General features: G+C 45.9%; 1 protein-coding gene across 2 annotated transcripts in view; it reads left to right on the forward strand.

Annotated features, from left to right (window-relative positions):
• The window catches only part of Eip93F (Ecdysone-induced protein 93F), a 440165-nt gene that overhangs the window by 127850 nt on the left and 293094 nt on the right, over positions 1 to 19221 (forward strand). Inside the window, exon 1 of one of the 2 annotated variants that reach the window (XM_045735942.2) lies at positions 17858 to 18226. The exons of the other annotated variant lie outside the window; for it this stretch is intronic. The gene's annotated coding sequence lies outside the window, so the exon portion shown is untranslated. Of the gene's footprint in view, positions 1 to 17857; positions 18227 to 19221 lie in introns of those variants that run through there. 2 annotated transcript variants of the gene reach the window in all.

The raw sequence follows: 19221 nt of genomic DNA on the forward strand, positions 1-19221 counted from the left end.
GCTCCGTCTCGGGTTGTGTTAGTGCTGTTGGGTTCCGTCTCGGGTTGTGTTAGTGCTGTTGGGCTCCGTCTCGGGTTGTGTTAGTGCTGTTGGGTTCCGTCTCGGGTTGTGTTAGTGCTGTTGGGCTCCGTCTCGGGTTGTGTTAGTGCTGTTGGGCTCCGTCTCGGGTTGTGTTAGTACTGCTGGGCTCCGCCTCGGGTTGTGTTAGTACTGCTGGGCTCCGCCTCGGGTTGAGTTACCTCTGCAGTTTGCTGCTGAAGTTGTTCTGACGAAACGTGAGCTCTCAGCAGAATTGTTCACATTCCTTTCCTCACTGTGTGTTTGATTGTAAACAATTCCAAGAACTTGGAAGTAAACAAATCACACGTGTTTAAGGAATGTGTATCTTCTTCATGCTTATCTATCTACTACCACACATCTTAGTCAAGTATCTCAAGTCAACCCGTTCTCGTATTTTCCTATAGTCAATATTGACTTATTAAATACGTGCATATGTGACATACTAATTTATTGTGAATATTTTAGTTTACCTTGAAAAGCTTCATAGAAAACACCGACCTTACCTAACCTTCTTAGTATGTTAAGATAAGCATCTTATTGCTTCGTAATTACAGTTATTACTTAACCTATACCTATAATGGGTTAAGTAATAATTGTAATTACGAAGCAATAAGATGCTTATCTTAACATACTAAGAAGGTTAGGTAAGGTCGGTGTTTTCTATGAAGCTTTTCAAGGTAAACTAAAATATTCACAATAAATTAGTATGTCACATATGCACGTATTTACTAAATCAATATTGACTATACGAAAGTGCGAGAACGGGTTGCCCAAGTTGACTAACAGTAGTTAGTGCAAGATGACTGTGAACTTGTCACCGTTGTTCACTGTGTACTCTGAGGTGAATGGTAAGTAAATTAAAACAACGTGTAACTTGGGAGCCGGGCGGCCGAGCGGACAGCACGCTGGACTTGTGATCCTGTGGTCCTGGGTTCGATCCCAGGCGCCGGCGAGAAACAATGGGCAGAGTTTCTTTCACCCTATGCCCCTGTTATCTAGCAGTAAAATAGGTACCTGGGTGTTAGTCAGCTGTCACGGGCTGCTTCCTGGGGGGTGGAGGCCTGGTCGAGGACCGGGCCGCGGGGACACTAAAAAGCCCCGAAATCATCTCAAGATAACCTCAAGATAACTAGCTCACCGCAGATGACAATTACGAGATTGTTGTGCTCCAGTTCTTGGGACCCATTATGTGACCCAGAAACCTTTCTCTCACTCACCCACAAAATGAGATTGAGTTCCATTATAAGCATATTCTGGTGACTAAAATTATTCCTTAGTGTGCCGAGGACTCATGCGGTTAGGTCTCTAGTGTGTGTTTGGTCAAGACTGTCAACAGTCGTTTGACGTGTGTGTTGACTGCAGGTGAATGGTTGTATCATTAAGGCTTGTTTAGTTAATTGTCCTGTCCACTTAATAGGGTTCAGGAGGTGAACCTTAGTTAAGTATTTATGTAATCTTTTACACTATCGTCCACAGGATGGGTATGGGGTTCACTACCGTTCACAGGATGGGTATGGGGTCCACTACCGCCCACAGGATGGGTATGGGGTTCACTACCGTTCACAGGATGGGTATGGGGTTCACTACCGTTCACAGGATGGGTATGAGGTCCACTACCGCCCACAGGATGGGTATGGGGTTCACTACCGTTCACAGGATGGGTATGGGGTTCACTACCGTTCACAGGATGGGTATGGGGTCCACTACCGCCCACAGGATGGGTATGGGGTTCACTACCGTTCACAGGATGGGTATGAGGTCCACTACCGCCCACAAAAATTAGTAACATATATATATATATATATATATATATATATATAAATATATATATATATATATATATATATATATATATATATATATATATATATATATATATATATATATATATATATATATATATATATATATATAGGGGGGTACCACCTCTGGTGCAATTATAGGGACCCACAGCCTCAGAGAAGGGAACACAGAGCATTCAGAGAAAAACTTGCCATTTAGCTCTGAATGCGTACGAGTATTCGCTTCTATCCCCCCCCCCTTTATGTTGTACACTTTATTATATAAGGTTATGCATTTACATATCTGATTGTTGACAAAAAGATAACATTAAGAGGAAATAAAAGGAAGTTTGATTCCTAGAATCTGTAGAACTCCTCCGACGCCGGGCACTGACTGACACACACACACCTGTGTCACCTGTGTCTCCTGTGTCACCTGCACCGCTGGTGTCATTAGTGAGACACCTGTTGCATCACCTCCAACAGTACTCATCTATTTGTGCTTGCGGGGGTTGAGCTCTGGCTCTTTGGTCCCGCCTCTCAACCGTCAATCAACTGGTGTACAGGTTCCTCAGCCTACTGGGCTCTATCATATCTACACTTGAAACTGTGTATGGAGTCAGCCTCCACCACATCACTTCCTAGTGTATTCCACCTGTTAACTACTCTGACATTGAAAAAGTTCAGCAATCTCTCCTGCTCTGAAGGGGGAAGCGAGTACTGAACAGTACTCAAGACGGGACAACACAAGTGACTTGAAGAGTACAACCATTGTGATGGGATCCCTGGATTTAAAAGTTCTCGTAATCCATCCTATCACTTCTCTGGCTGACGCAATATTTGCTTGGTTATGCTCCCTAAACGTTAGGTCGTCAAACAACATTATCCCCAAATCCTTTACATGTTGCTATCCTCCTATGGGCAGATTTGATTGTGTTCTGTACCCTGTATTATGTTTAAGGTCCTCATTTTTACCATACTTGAGTACCTGGAATTTATCACTGTTAAACATCATGTTATTTTTTGTTGCCCAGTCGAAAACTTTATTAATATCTGCTTTTAATTATTCAATATCTTCAGTAGAAGGTAAATTTCATGCTGATTTTTGTTTCATCTGCAAAGGATGACACGAAGTTTCAATGTCAGCCTACTTGAGAGCCTCCTACGAATGTCAGCCTACTTGAGAGCCTCCTACGAATGTCAGCCTACTTGGAAGCGTATTTTGTGAGTGTCAACTTAAGTGAAAGCCTGTGGTAAAATATAATGTTTCCGATCCTATATACTCAGGTATTTTGGTATATCCATTGTTAAAAATCTTCGTAGTCAAAGTTTGAGAGTTCAGAGAATATTCTCTCGTTCCCTGACGTCATCACTTGACTGGCTCGACCAACCAGGAGCAAGCGTTAACGCGGCGGCTTGTAATTGGGCCGCGGTGTCAGAGACAAGGCCGCTGAGCCAATCAAGAGAGGAAGGCTCTTCCCAGCGGTGTGCTGGGATTGGCTCTCGCTAACAGAGAGCTGTGATTGGAGGACACGCGGAAGCTGAGCTGCAGCGTAGAATGAGAGACTCCGTGGTAACTGAGATACAAGGTCATGGAGCCCGAACTGAACACGTGCTGAACACGTGCTAAAAACGTACTGAACACGTGCTGAACACGTCCTGAACGCATACTGAACATGTCCTGAACACGTACTGAACGCGTACTGAACACGTACTAAACACGTACTGATCACGTACTGAACATGTACCGAACACGTACTAAACATGTACAAAACACGTACTAAACATGTACAGAACACGTACTAAACATGTACTGAACACGTACTAAACACGTACTAAACACATACTAAACACGTACAGAACATGTACAGAACACGTACAGAGCACATACTAAACACGTCCTGAACACGTACAGAACACGTCCTGAACACGTACAGAACACGTGCTGAACACGTCCTGAACACGTCCTGAACACGTACAGAACACGTCCTGAACACGTACGGAACACGTCCTGAACACGTCCTGAACACGTACAGAACACGTCCTGAACACGTACAGAACACGTCCTGAACACGTCCTGAACACGTACAGAACACGTCCTGAACACATACAGAACACGTCCTGAACACGTACAGAACACGTCCTGAACACGTACAGAACACGTCCTGAACACGTCCTGAACTCGTACAGAACACGTCCTGAACACGTACAGAACACGTCCTGAACACGTACAGAACACGTCCTGAACACGTCCTGAACACGTACAGAACACGTACAGAACACGTCCTGAACACGTACAGAACACGTACAGAACACGTCCTGAACACGTCCTGAACACGTACAGAACACGTACAGAACACGTCCTGAACACGTACAGAACACGTACAGAACACGTACAGAACACATACTAAACACGTCCTGAACACGTACAGAACACGTCCTGAACACGTACAGAACACGTCCTGAACACGTCCTGAACACGTCCTGACCACGTGCTGCAGGAGTGAGAACCCTTCTCACAAGGCCTCCAACCTGTCCTCACACTTAATACTCTACATTATTTATATCAATCAAATCGTGACAATTCCGGTGCTTTACTGGAATGAAAACCGCCGAAATATTAACGTATCGTCCTCGATAGGTTAGTTGGGATACGTCTAGGTCCGTAGGCTCCAGGTTAGGCACAACCGCTTCATATTTGACGCAATATTCTGAGAGCGGTGTGAGGGGTGAGGGGTGAGGGGTGAGGTGTGAGGTGTGAGGGGTGAGGGGTGAGGTATGAAGTGTGAGGAGTGAGGTGTGAGAGGTGAGGTGTGAGGTATGAGGGGTGAGGTGTGAGGTATGAGGGGTGAGGTATGAAGTGTGAGGAGTGAGGTGTGAGGGGTGAGGTGTGAGGTATGAGGGGTGAGGGGTGAGGTATGAAGTGTGAGGAGTGAGGTGTGAGGGGTGAGGTGTGAGGTATGAGGGGTGAGGAGTGAGGGGGCTGAGGCCTGGAATAATGGGAATTTCACCCTTATGCTCAAGGTGGTGAAGAGTGACATTCAGAGTGGACTTTGTGACCCGTCTTGAGGTGTCACTCACAGCTGGAACCGCCTACCCGCACTGCAAGTCCTGGCTCACATATGGAACCTCTGCTTGTAGCAGCTGAGCAGCAGGGGGACCTCTGCTTGTAGCAGCAGGGGAAACCTCTGCTTGCAGCAGCAGGGGAAAACGAGGGGCGGGAGTATTGAAGCAGGAATTAGTAGCGGACGTTCCAGTTTTTGCTGGTAACTCGCCTCTAGGATTGGCTGATCATTTTCGGCGTGCAGTTAACGGGCCAGGGGCGGGCCAGGGGCAGGCCAGGGGCAGGCCAGGGGCAGGCCAGGGGCGGGCCAGGGGCAGGCCAGGGGCGGGCCAGGGGCGGGCCAGGGGCAGGCCAGGGGGCGGGCCAGGGGCGGGCCAGCGGCGGGCCAGGGGCGGGCCAGGGGCAGGCCAGGGGGGCGGGCCAGGGGGGCGGGCCAGGGGGGCGGGCCAGGGGCGAGCCAGGGGGTAGGCCAGGGGCGGGCCAGGGAACAGGCCAGGAAGCAGGCCAGGAAGCAGGCCAGGGGGGCGGGGCCAGGAAGCAGGCCAGGGGGGGGGGGGCGGGCCACGGAGCGGGCCAGGTGGCTGGGCCAGGAAGCAGGTCAGGGGGGCGGGGCCAGGAAGCAGGCCAGGGGGGGGGGGGGGGGCGGGCCACGGAGCGGGCCAGGTGGCTGGGCCAGGAAGCAGGCCAGGGGGGCGGGGCCAGGAAGCAGGCCAGGGGGGGGGGGCGGGCCACGGAGCGGGCCAGGTGGCTGGGCCAGGAAGCAGGTCAGGGGGGCCACCAACTAAGCGACCATTAACAACCAATACGACTGACAGGTCTAACAAGGGGCCAAAGGACTAATAGACTTGTCACTAAACACTTGAGTGCTTGAACACACTCAGGCGGTACTCTGAAGATCGCTTGAGTGCTTGAACACACTCAGGCGGTACTCTGAAGATCGCTTGAGTGCTTGAACACACTCAGGCGATCCCCTGAAGATCGCTCTGTTGAGGATTTTAATTATATCCTGAAGCTTAACAATATTGCAGACGCTGATGATGATAATCTGATAATGTGTGTCTCTTATCTTCAGGTTCATCAGTTTAGCCTACAAGATGGTTTATGGGACCATAGGAGAGTGTTCTTCAATGGCTTTTGTCGTAAATTTGATATGTAGTGACGCAATAGCAGTTTTACATATATAATAGGTGAGGAAGAGATGTACACAGGACTTCAGGCGCCCTCGGGCCAGATTCACGCAAACACTTACGAAACCTGTGCATCTTTTCTCAATCTTTGGCGGCTTTGTTTACAATTATTAAAGAGTTAATGAGCTCGGAAGCACCAGGAGGCTGTTTATAACAATAACAACAGTTGATTGGCAAGTTTTCATGCTTGTAAACTGTTTAATAAATGTAACCAAAGCCGTCAAAGATTGAGGAAAGATGGACACGTTCGTAAGTGCTTGCGTAAGTGCTTCGTGAATCTGACCCCAGGTTCGTAAGTGCTTGCGTAACTACTTCGTGAATCTGGCCCCAGGTTCGTAAGTGCTTGCGTAACTACTTCGTGAATCTGGCCCCTGGTGTGTAAGTGGTGAAGGGTGTGTGAAGTCGGTCCTGTGAATCTTGACACAAGTGGGTCTGGTCTGGGGTTTCGTTGCTCGTGGCGGGTGCTCGTGTGCTTCACTCGACCCTGAAGTTAGTGTTATGTGCTTGAGTGAGTCTGGAGAGTGTCCGGCCTCTCGTCTGCTGACTCCTACAGTGTTACTTTACTTCTTAACGCTTATCATTTATTGTGAATCCCAGCATGACGTACACACACGCACACACATACACGCACGCACACACACACACAAACTGAGTGCCCAAATGAGCCACAGAGATATGAGAAAGAACTTTTTTAGTGTCAGAGTGGTTGACAAATGGAATGTATTAGGAAGTGATGTGGTGGAGGTTGACTCCATACACAGTTTCAAGTGTAGATATGATAGAGCCCAATAGGCTCAGGAACCTGTACACCAGTTGATTGACGGTTGAGAGGCGGGACCAAAGAGCCAGAGCTCAACCCCCGCAAGCACAACTAGGTGAGTACACACGCGCACACACATATATACGCACACTCACATACATACACACACACTCTGCATACGTGAGGCCAGTCTTAGAGTAAGCCGCTCATGGAGTCCCCACCTGAAAAAACACATAAGGAAACTGGAAAAGGTTCAGAAGTTTGCAACGAGACTCGTCCCAGAGTTACGAGGGATGGGGTATGAAGAGCGCCTGAAAGAACTGTCTTACGACACTAGAAAAAAGGAGGGAGGGGGGGGGGACATGATAGGAACGTATAAAATACTCAGGGGGATTGACAGAGTGGATATAGAGGAAATGTTCACACGGAATAGTAACAGAACGAGGGAACATGGGTGGAAGCTGGAAACTCAGATGAGTCACAGAGAGGTTAGGAAGTTTTCTTTTAGCGTGAGAGTAGTGGGAAAATGGAATGCACTTCAGGAACAGGTTGTGGAACACTATTCATATAAGAAGGTATGATAGGGAAATAAGACAGGAATTATTGTTTCAAACAACCACTGGCTGGAAAGGCGGGGTCCAAGAGCCAATACTCGATCCTGCAGACACAAACAGGTAAATACAAATAAGTATTTGTATTTACTTCGCGTTGAAACAACGAGTCTCATTGGTCAGAACACCTCACACTGGTTCATATAATTCACGCCGCGATCGAAAGGAAAATAGTGTAGAGCAGTTAATACAAATTAATGTATGTAAATTAGTGTAAAAGGGAGATGTCTCTACTTTTGTCCTTAAGAGTTGAATGACCTTTTATGTGAAGGATATAAAGTGTGATAATTGGACGTATTGGCTATTGGCTGTTGAGACGTGGTGACGTCACACACAAAACGTTAACTTGACTGTGATTGGTCGACAGTCAGCAAGACTGTTAGTTTAGTTTATTATGCCCCCCATACCCATCTTGTGCGCGGTAGTGGTAAGGTTTACAGAGGCACATAATGGGCTCAGGAACTGAACCACATAATTCATTTAGCTGAGCAAGTTACAGTCTTGATGAGCTAGTTACAGTCTTGATGAGCTAGTTACAGTCTTGATGAGCTAGTTACAACATTCATTGCACAGTCACATCAACAATATGTTCGAGACCCACCACAGGTAATCTCTAAGTTAAGTAACTGACATGTGGAGAGTTAGTGTCACATTTGATATGTCTGTCCTGCACACCGCCCCCTTAACCATTGGTTAAGGGTGGAAAGGTTAAAATCACTCACAGTTACAACCTGTAGTTAGCAAACTGGGGGATAGTTGTCTAAACTTTCTGGTAGCAGATCATTTTAAATTAAATATTTACGCATTTATTGAACATTTATTGTTCAATAAATACACAATAAGTATTGTACAATGAACAACGTACTGGGGTACGACCCCATCCCAAGGACCTGGGGTACGACCCCATCCCATGGACCTGGGGTACGCCCCCACACCATGGACCTGGGGTACGACCCCACCCATGGACCTGGGGTACTACCCCACCCCATGAACCTGGGGTACGACCCCACACCATGGACCTGGGGTACGACCCCACCTACGGACCTGGGGTACGACCCCACACCATGGACCTGGGGTACGACTCCACCCCACCGACCTGGGGTACGACCCCACCTCATGGACCTGGGGTACGACCCCAACCCATGGACCTGGGATACGACCCCACCCCACGGACCTGGGGTACGACCCCACCCCACGGACCTGGGGTACGACCCCACCCATGGACCTGGGGTACGACCCCACCCCACTGACCTGGGGTACGACCCCACCCACGGACCTGGGGTACGACCCCACCCCACGGACCTGGGGTACGGAACGCGGCTGAATATCAATGGTGTTCTGCTCCAGCTCTCAGGGGGATTCGAACCCGGATCTGCGGCTTGCGGGTCACTGTTTAGGGAGCACCACCAACTGTGAACTGTAGCACGGTACCTGAGGCTTCGACGGTGAGCCGTGGCGGAACCCGTTGTGCCGTAGAGGTTACTGTTAGGCTTTATCTTAGTTAAATGTTGTCTGAGATGATTCAGAGGGCCATCTGCCCCGAGGGCCACCTGCCTCCAGGGCCACCTGCCTCCAGGGCCACCTGTCTCCAGGGCCACCTGCCTCCAGGGCCACCTGCCTCCAGGGCCACCTGTCTCCAGGGGCCACCTGCCCCGAGGGCCATCTGCCTCCAGGGCCACCTGCCTCCAGGGCCACCTGTCCCCAGGGGCCACCTGCCCCGAGGGCCATCTGCCTCCAGGGCCACCTGCCTCCAGGGCCACCTGCCCCCAGGGCCACCTGCCTCCAGGGCCACCGGCCTCCAGGGCCACCGGCCTCCAGGGCCACCTGCCTCGAGGGCCACCTGCCTCCAGGGCCACCTGCCCCGAGGGCCACCTGCCTCCAGGGCCACATCCCCCGAGGGCCACCTCCCCTCGGACTCGGGACTCTTATATCGCACTAACTTGACACTCTGAAGGACCAGACTGTTGGATACCGCGGCTCGCAGGCCGACCAAGGAACCACAGCCTGACTGATCAAGTATCCTGCCGGTATCCCGGCGGGTTTTATAATGTAGCCAGCGTAGGGCTAATTACCCAGTCATTAACCACGGGGGCAGAGTATAGGCGGCCTAATTAGCGGATTGACCGACAATGCCATTCAAGTTTGAACATAAACACGCAACAATGGAGTCATTTGCGACGTGTTTCAGTGAGGTAATTAACCTGATGTTAATAGTTAACTGCACCCTTTGAGTAGGTAAATCCCCCCCTCCCCCCACACGAGGTCACTCTTACAATGGGGATATTACCTGGTAATTACCTGGTAATTAACTCTCCTTTAAAATGGTATATGTCTTAAGGGCGACTTATTGACTTATTGGCTGTCTCAGGAGGTCGACTCCCAGAATTATTGGATGGTTATCTTCTTGAGGTTATCTTGAGATGATTTCGGGGCTTTAGTGTCCCCGCGGCCCGGTCCTCGACCAGGCCTCCACCCCCAGGAAGCAATCCGTGACAGCTGACTAACACCCAGTTATCTATTTTAGTGCTAGGTAACAGGGGGCATAGGGTGAAAGAAACTCTGCCCGTTGTTTCTCGCTGGCGCCTGGGATCGAACCCAAGACTACAGGATCACAAGTCCAGCGTGCTGTCCGCTCGGCCGACCGGCTCCCATGGTATATTAAATTCCTTTTTAATCCAGTTCGCCGAGTTATTTTATTGAGTGACTTGTTTGAGGTAATTACAGAATGACAGTTAGATGTCATTACTGCGGGGTTCTGAATGACAGATGTCATTACTGCGGGGTTCTGTATACAGTCATTTGGTAGTTTAGAGTGAAGTCACAGTCTTAAACTGACCTTAATGGAGCCGGTCAGCCGAGCGGACAGCACACTGTACTTGTGATCCTGTGGTCCCGGGTTCGATCCCAAGCACCGGCGAGAAACAATGGGCAGAGCTTCTTTCACCCTATGCCCCCCTGTTACCTAGCAGTAAAATAGGTACCTGGGTGTTAGTCAGCTGTCACGGGCTGCTTCCTGGGGGTGGAGGCCTGGTCGAGGACCGGGCCGCGGGGACACTAAAGCCCCGAAATCATCTCAAGATAACCTCGAGATAGATAACCTGACCCGGTAATGAAGTCTATTTTTAACTACTTGTTGTTTAACAATGAGAATATCTTATTTTATTATATATATATATATATATATATATATATATATATATATATATATATATATATATATATATATATATATATACAATATATATTCACCCATTCACTGCTGGGTGAACAGAGGCTACAGTTAAGGATTGGCGCCCAGTCAATCCTCCCCGGCCAGGATACGAACCCCAGGACAAAGCGCTCGCGAAACGCCAGGCGAGTGTGTTACCATATTGCCACGGGGACTTAGAAAATTTAACTTAGAGAGTGTGTAAGTTGCTGGGAGCATCTTGAGGCATTGATCACTGTGTTGATCACTGTGTTGATCACCGCATTAATCACCGCATTAATCACCGCATTGATCATCGCATTGATCACCACATTGATCACCGCCTTGATCACCGCATTAATCACCACATTAATCACAGCATTAATCACCACATTGATCACCGCATTGATCAGCGCATTGATCACCGCCTTGATCACCGCATTAATCACCGCACTGATCACCGCATTAATCACCGCCTTGATCACCGCATTAATCACCGCATTGATCACCGCATTAATCACCGCATTAATCACCGCATCAATCACCGCATCGATCACCGCATTGATCACCGCATCAATCACCGCATCAATCACCGCATTGATCACCGCATCAATCACCGTATTAATCACCGCATTAATCACCGCATTGATCACTGTGTACCCAAGAACATTTAACAACCTTCTTCCTCACATATTCTTACCTTGAAGCAATAATCCAACGTTCTTGATAATTGATAATTGAGGAGACAACCCGTCCTCACACTAGGCTGGTTAAAGCAGCGGCCGTCCTCCACAGACGCATTCATCAATGTTATTAACATTCTGTGTATACAAAAGTGGTTTGTTCTCATATATAAATTAATATTATTATATATAAAATTTCTATGTATAGTTAGGCATAGGTTAGGTGTTTCTGTTAATGATTATTTGTATTTGTAGTACGTGGTTTAACCATTTCAACCCGTCCTCGACTCAAGTCCATTACACCCAGCGGTCGACCCCACAGACGCATTCATAAATTTTAACATAATGTTCATTCAAAACGGGAATTTTCTCAAGTATAAATTAATATTATAATATATTAGCATATTGTGTATATATAGACATAGGTTAGGTTAGGTTAGGTGTTTAGGTTCTGTTGGCGATTATTTGTATTTGTAGTACGTGGGTGAAGCATTTACAGCGTTGTGATTCGAACAAAATTCGTCAGTGAAGCACTTGTTCCGGATATGTTCGAACGCCAGCAGTTGTGAGTCGTGTGTAAACCGCTTTTCATTCATAAACAGCTGGGGGGGTTGGCGGGTGGATGGAATCACTTTTGGATCTTTGTTTGGAGGACGGGCTGAACCATTTACAGCGTTGTGGTTCGAACACCAGTCGTCAGTGAAGCACTTGTTCCGGAAGTGTTCGTACGTCAGCAGTTGTGAGTCGTGTAGCCCGTCCTTCACACAAAGACCCAATGTCCATTCCATAAGAAGAACATAAGAAACATAAGAACAAAGGCAACTGCAGAAGGCCTATTGGCCCATACGAGGGAGCTCCTATTTATAACCACCCAATCCCACTCATATACGTGTCCAACCCGCGCTTGAAACAATCGAGGGACCCCACCTCCACAATGTTACGCGGCAATTGGTTCCACAAATCAACAACCCTGTTACTGAACCAGTATTTACCCAAGTCTTTCCTAAATCTAAACTTATCCAATTTATACCCATTGTTTCGTGTTCTGTCTTGTGTTGATACTTTTAATACCCTATTAATATCCCCTTTGTTATGTCCATTCACCCACTTGTAAACCTCTATCATGTCACCCCTAACTCTTCGCCTTTCCAGTGAATGCAACTTAAGCTTTGTTAATCTTTCTTCATATGAAAGATTTCTAATTTGGGGAATTAACTTAGTCATCCTATGCTGGACACGTTCAAGTGAATTTATATCCATTCTATAATATGGCGACCAAAACTGAACTGCATAATCTAAATGGGGCCTAACTAGAGCAAGATATAGCTTGAGAACCACACCAGGTGTCTTGTTACTAACGCTGCGATTGATAAATCCAAGTGTCCGATTTGCCTTATTACGAACATTTATGCATTGATCCTTTTGTTTTAAATTCTTGCTAATCATAACTCCCAGATCCCTTTCGCAATTCGACTTCGCAATCTCAACACCATCTAGCTCGTATCTTGTAACCCTATCATCATTACCTAACCTCAGAACTTTACATTTATCAGCATTAAACTGCATCTGCCAATCCTTTGACCATTTCAAAACCCTATCTAGATCAACTTGAAGTGATAGTGAGTCCTCCTCCGAATTAATTTCCCTACCGATTTTCGTATCATCGGCAAATTTGCAAATGTTGCTACTCAAACCTGAATCTAAATCATTTATATATATTATAAACACCAGAGGTCCCAGGACAGAGCCCTGAGGCACCCCACTTACAACATTTTCCCACTCTGACTTGACCCCATTTATACTAACTCTCTGTTTCCTTTGGTATAGCCATGCCCTAATCCAGCTTAATATAGCACCCCCAATACCATGAGACTCTATCTTTTTAATCAGTCTTTCATGTGGCACTGTATCAAAAGCTTTGCTAAAGTCAAGGTATACAACATCACAATCCCCATCACCATCAACCGCCCCAACAATGCTAGAACAAAAAGACAACAAATTTGTTAAACACGAACGGCCATTTACAAAACCATGCCGCGACTCAACCATCAATTCATGTTTTTCAAGATGAAGACGAACCGCCAACCCATCCATCCGCCAACCCCCCCAGCTGTTTATGAATGAAAAACGGTTTACACACGACTGACAACTGATGACGTCCGAACACTTCCGGAACAAGTAATAATAATAATAAAAATAATAATAATAATAATTTATTATTATTATTATAGGAACAGTACATACTATGTACGCTAACAACGAGAAGTAACGAAGGAGGAGACCAGCAGTAAAGGGACCTCGTCTTGGAGAGTTGCGAAAGACAGGGGCCTTAAGAAGACTTTGATAAAGCCGCCTTCAAACGCCATAGCAACTTCAAATTCATTTGACGTTTTGGAGGACGAGTGCTGTGGAGAGACTGTGGATCGCGCAAAAGGGAAAGCAACGAAGAGAAAGGAAGCGCAGGCCCCTCAGAAAGTAAAGGAAGTACCTAAGCAAACATTAGTTGTGGGAGATTCCCAGATAAGGTATTTGGATAGAACGTTTTGTGCTAGAGATAGGGGGAACAGGTTAAGGGTTTGCTATCCCGGAGCTGGCATTGGTGATATTATAAACAACATGAATGATATTATGGCTGGTAATGGGAACAATCCCATTATTTGCATTAGCGTGGGAGGAAATGATGTTGGTCGAGTCAGGAGTGAGGAACTGATTCAGAGGTATAAAACAGCCATAGAGTTAGTTAGGAGCAAGGGAGGAATCCCGATCATATGTGGCATTCTTCCAAGAAAGGGAGTGGGAAATGAATGGATATCGAGGGCACTTGGTGTCAATTGCCGGCTGGAAAGATATTGCAAATCAAATGCAATATCTTTCATAGACAACTGGGAACACTTCTATGGAAGAAATGAAATGTATGCTCGTGATGGGGTGCATCTATCGAGAGCTGGGGTTGTTGCTGTTGCGAACTCGCTAGAAGAAGTGGTTAGAGGTGTTTGTTTGGGTTTAAACTGTTAGTAGATAGAGGTATGGGAATTGATTTGGAGGAAGGAGGTAATAAAAGTATGTGTTTGTGGGAGAAAGGAATTGGCAAAACGATCAGGGAAAGAGAAGGTCCGCAAAATAACAATTCACTTAGGGTATATTACACTAACAGTAGAAGTCTAAGAAATAAAATTAACGAATTAAATGCTCTTGTCTGCACAGAAAAAATAGATATTATTGCACTTACCGAAACGTGGATGAATGTAGAAAATAGAGAACTATTAGCTGAATATCAAATATATGGATTTAAACTATTTCACACAGATAGATATATTAGACGAGGAGGTGGAGTAGCCATATATGTTAGGGATAATTTGAAATGTAGTCTCAAAGAGGGAATCAAAACAGAGCCACACACAGAAACTATTTGGATTGAATTAAACGAAAAAGCTAATAATATTATAATAGGAGTAATATATAGGCCACCAAATTTAGACAGAATGGAAGCAAAGCATCTATGGGATGAAATATCTAGAGCATCTAGATCTAACAGTATTTATGTCATGGGTGACTTTAATTTTAGCGGAATAAACTGGTTGAACAAAACAGGGAATAGTGAAGCAGAAGATTTTCTAGAATTAATTGACGATTGCTTTCTTACGCAACACATTAAGGAACCAACACGGGAAAATAATATTTTAGATTTAGTGTTAACAAACAGGGAAACGCAAATTAATGACATCGAAATAGGGAGTGAGCTAGGGAGCAGTGATCACAAAGAAATCAGATTTAGCATAGAATGGAATAGACCAGTAGGAGAAAATTCTGTTAAAGTGCCAGATTTTCGAAAAGCTGATTTTAATAGCCTAAGAAATTTTTTGGGTCAAATTGATTGGAAAGGCTTGGGTATGGGGTGTGGGCCGGTCTTGGAGCGAGACATGAACCCAGCGATAGGTGACTTAAATGGGGATTTCGATGTGGATTCAATATATAACTTATTTAAGAATATTCTAAACAAAGCACAGGAACGTAGTATACCATACAAATTGAATAGATCGTATACTAATGACCCAAAGTGGATAACAAAGAATTTGAAGAACCTTATAGGTAAAAAGAGAGCTTGGTACAAAAGGATTAAAAATGGGGAGGTCACTTTAGAACAGGAATTCGTACAACTGGTTAGAAATGTTAAAAAAGAGATAAGGAAAGCAAAAAGAAACTATGAAGTTCGCATAGCAGGGCAAGCAAAGACAAATCCTAAAGGGTTTTTTCAGTTATATCGTACTAAGACTAGGGAAAGGATAGGTCCATTAAAAACTGAGACAGGTCAAATAACAGATAGTGATGAAGAGATGAGTAGTATTTTTAATAAATATTTTGTATCTGTATTTACTAAAGAGGAACTTAACAATATGCCTTCAGCCGAACAAGTCTATGTGGGTGGGGACGAGGACAGGTTGACGAGTTTAGCAGTTACCAGGGAGGATGTTCTTAAACAAATAGTAAAACTCAAACCAAACAAATCCCCAGGGCCGGATGAAGTGTTTGCTAGGGTGCTTAAAGAATGCAAAGAGGAGCTTTGTGACCCACTGTCAACCATATTTAATAAATCAATAGAGTCAGGCAGAGTGCCAGAGTTTTGGAAAGTTGCTAATGTGATACCAGTTTTTAAGAAAGGAGATAGATCACTTGCGTCTAACTATCGACCAATTAGCCTAACGTCTATTGTGGGAAAGTTACTCGAATCTATAATAGCAAATAAAATTCGTCTTCATCTTGAAAAACATAAATTAATAATTGAGTCGCAACATGGTTTTATAAATGGCCGTTCATGTTTAACAAATTTGTTATCTTTTTATTCTAGCATTGTTGAGGCAGTTGATAGTGGTAAGGATTGCGATGTTGTATACCTTGACTTTAGCAAAGCTTTTGATACAGTGCCACATGAAAGACTGATTAAAAAAATAGAGTCTCATGGTATTGGGGGTGCTATATTAAGCTGGATTAGGGCATGGCTATACCAAAGGAAACAGAGAGTTAGTATAAATGGAATCAAGTCAGAGTGGGAAAATGTTGTAAGTGGAGTGCCTCAAGGCTCTGTCCTGGGACCTCTGTTGTTTATAATATATATAAATGATTTAGATTCAGGTTTGAGTAGCAACATTTGCAAATTTGCCGATGATACGAAAATCGGTAGGGAAATTAATTCGGAGGAGGACTCACTATCACTTCAAGTTGATCTAGATAGGGTTTTGAAATGGTCAAAGGATTGGCAGATGCAGTTTAATGCTGATAAATGTAAAGTTCTGAGGTTAGGTAATGATGATAGAGTTACAAGATACGAGCTAGATGGTGTTGTGATTGCGAAGTCGGATTGCGAAAGGGATCTGGGAGTTATGATTAGTAAGAATTTAAAACAAAAGGATCAATGCATAAATGTTCGTAATAAGGCAAATCGGACACTTGGATTTATTAATCGCAGCGTTAGTAACAAGACACCTGGTGTGGTTCTCAAGCTATATCTTGCTCTAGTTAGGCCCCATTTAGATTATGCAGTTCAGTTTTGGTCGCCATATTATAGAATGGATATAAATTCACTTGAACGTGTCCAGCGTAGGATGACTAAGTTAATTCCCCAAATTAGAAATCTTTCATATGAAGAAAGATTAACAAAGCTTAAGTTGCATTCACTGGAAAGGCGAAGAGTTAGGGGTGACATGATAGAGGTTTACAAGTGGATGAATGGACATAACCGGGGGGATATTAATAGGGTATTAAAAGTATCAACACAGGACAGAACACGAAACAATGGATATAAATTGGATAAGTTTAGATTTAGGAAAGACTTGGGTAAATACTGGTTCAGTAACAGGGTTGTTGATTTGTGGAACCAATTGCCGCGTAACATTGTGGAGGTGGGGTCCCTCGATTGTTTCAAGCACGGGTTGGACAAGTATATGAGTGGGATTGGGTGGTTATAGAATAGGAGCTGCCTCGTATGGGCCAATAGGCCTTCTGCAGTTACCTTTGTTCTTATGTTCTTCTTCTTATGTTCTTAGTACGTAGTATGTACGTAGTACAGTACATAGTACGTACGCTGCAACTATGTATGTATAATAGAAACAGTACATACATAGTTACAGGGTTACAGAACAAACATTCTATTAGATTTAAAGATAGAGTTAGTACATACAATACCTAAAGCCACTAGTACGCACAGCGTTTCGGAACAAGTGCTTCACTGACGACTGGTGTTCGAACCACAACGCTGTAAATGCTTCACCCACGGACTACAAACACAAATAATCGCCAACAGAACCTAAACACCTAACCTAACCTATGTCTATATATGCACAATATGCTAATATATTATAATATTAATTTATAAATGAGAAAATTCCTGTTTTGAACGACCAGCATGTTAAAATTTATGAATGCATCTGTGGGGTCGACCGCTGGATCGAATGAACTTGAGCCGAGGACGGGTTAGTGTAAAGTTTTCCAATCATGAACAGGGGGTTGGGCGGGTGCATGGAATGGACTTTGGATCTTAGTTTAGAGGACGGGCTGGATGCGGACGGGCTACGGTTCGGACGGGCTACGGTCCGGACGGGCTACGGTCCGGACGGGCTACGGTCCGGCCGTTCACTCTGCTTTTTAAGAGTTGAAGTTTGTGTGTACTGAGCCGCGGGTTCTCTGCTTCGCCCCATAACAGTAAATAAACATGGCGCCGCCCCCGCCTGTGCCTGTGTGTTGTGATCTAGATAACGGGAGATTACTGGCCTTAATAAGCACCAGGAGGAAAGACACGAGCGGACTGAAAAGGTTTTCTGGTGACGCGTCCTGGGATGGGAAAGTGGCCTTGGTACCCACATAGCAGCCGTGAGGAGTGAGAGACGGCGAATCATGAGGTATGTGAGGGCTAGTTTGTACCTTGAGGGACGTATGTTGGGGTATCCGGCCTATGTTGGGGGGGTATTCGTCCTATGTTGGGGTATCCGGCCTATGTTGGGGGGGTATCCGGCCTATGTTGGGGGGTATCCGGCCTATGTTGGGGGGGTATCCGGCCTATGTTGGGGGGGTATCCGGCCTATGTTGGGGGGTATCCGGCCTATGTTGGGGGGGGTATCCGGCCTATGTTGGGGGGTATCCGGCCTATGTTGGGGGGGTATCCGGCCTATGTTGGGGGGTATCCGGCCTATGTTGGGCTATCCGGCCTATGTTGGGGGGTATCCGGCCTATGTTGGGGGGGGTATCCGGCCTATGTTGGGGGGTATCCGGCCTATGTTGGGGGGTATCCGGCCTATGTTGGGGGGGTATCCGGCCTATGTTGGGGGGGTATCCGGCCTATGTTGGGGTATCCGGCCTATGTTGGGGGGGTATCCGGCCTATGTTGGGGGGTATCCGGCCTATGTTGGGGGGGGTATCCGGCCTATGTTGGGGGGGTATCCGGCCTATGTTGGGGGGGTATCCGGCCTATGTTGGGGGGGTATCCGGCCTATGTTGGGGTATCCGGCCTATTAGAGAGTTGTTAAGAGTTGCTTTCGCTTCAATATTTGTTGGTACATTTAACACCGGACATTAAACCCCTAGACATTAAACCCTGGACATTAAACCCTGGACATTAAACCCCTAGACATTAAACCCTGGACATTAAACCCTGGACATTAAACCCCTAGACATTAAACCCTGGACATTAAACCCCTAGACATTAAACCCTGGACATTAAACCCTGGACATTAAACCCTGGACATTAAACCCTGGACATTAAACCCTGGACATTTAACACCGGACATTAAACCCCGGACATTAAACCCTCGACATTAACCCCAGGACATTAAACCCTGGACATTAAACCCTGGACATTAAACCCTGGACATTAAACCCTGGACATTTAACACCGGAC

The sequence above is a fragment of the Procambarus clarkii genome, chromosome 6 (assembly GCF_040958095.1).
Source record: "Procambarus clarkii isolate CNS0578487 chromosome 6, FALCON_Pclarkii_2.0, whole genome shotgun sequence".
NCBI lineage: Eukaryota > Metazoa > Arthropoda > Malacostraca > Decapoda > Cambaridae > Procambarus > Procambarus clarkii.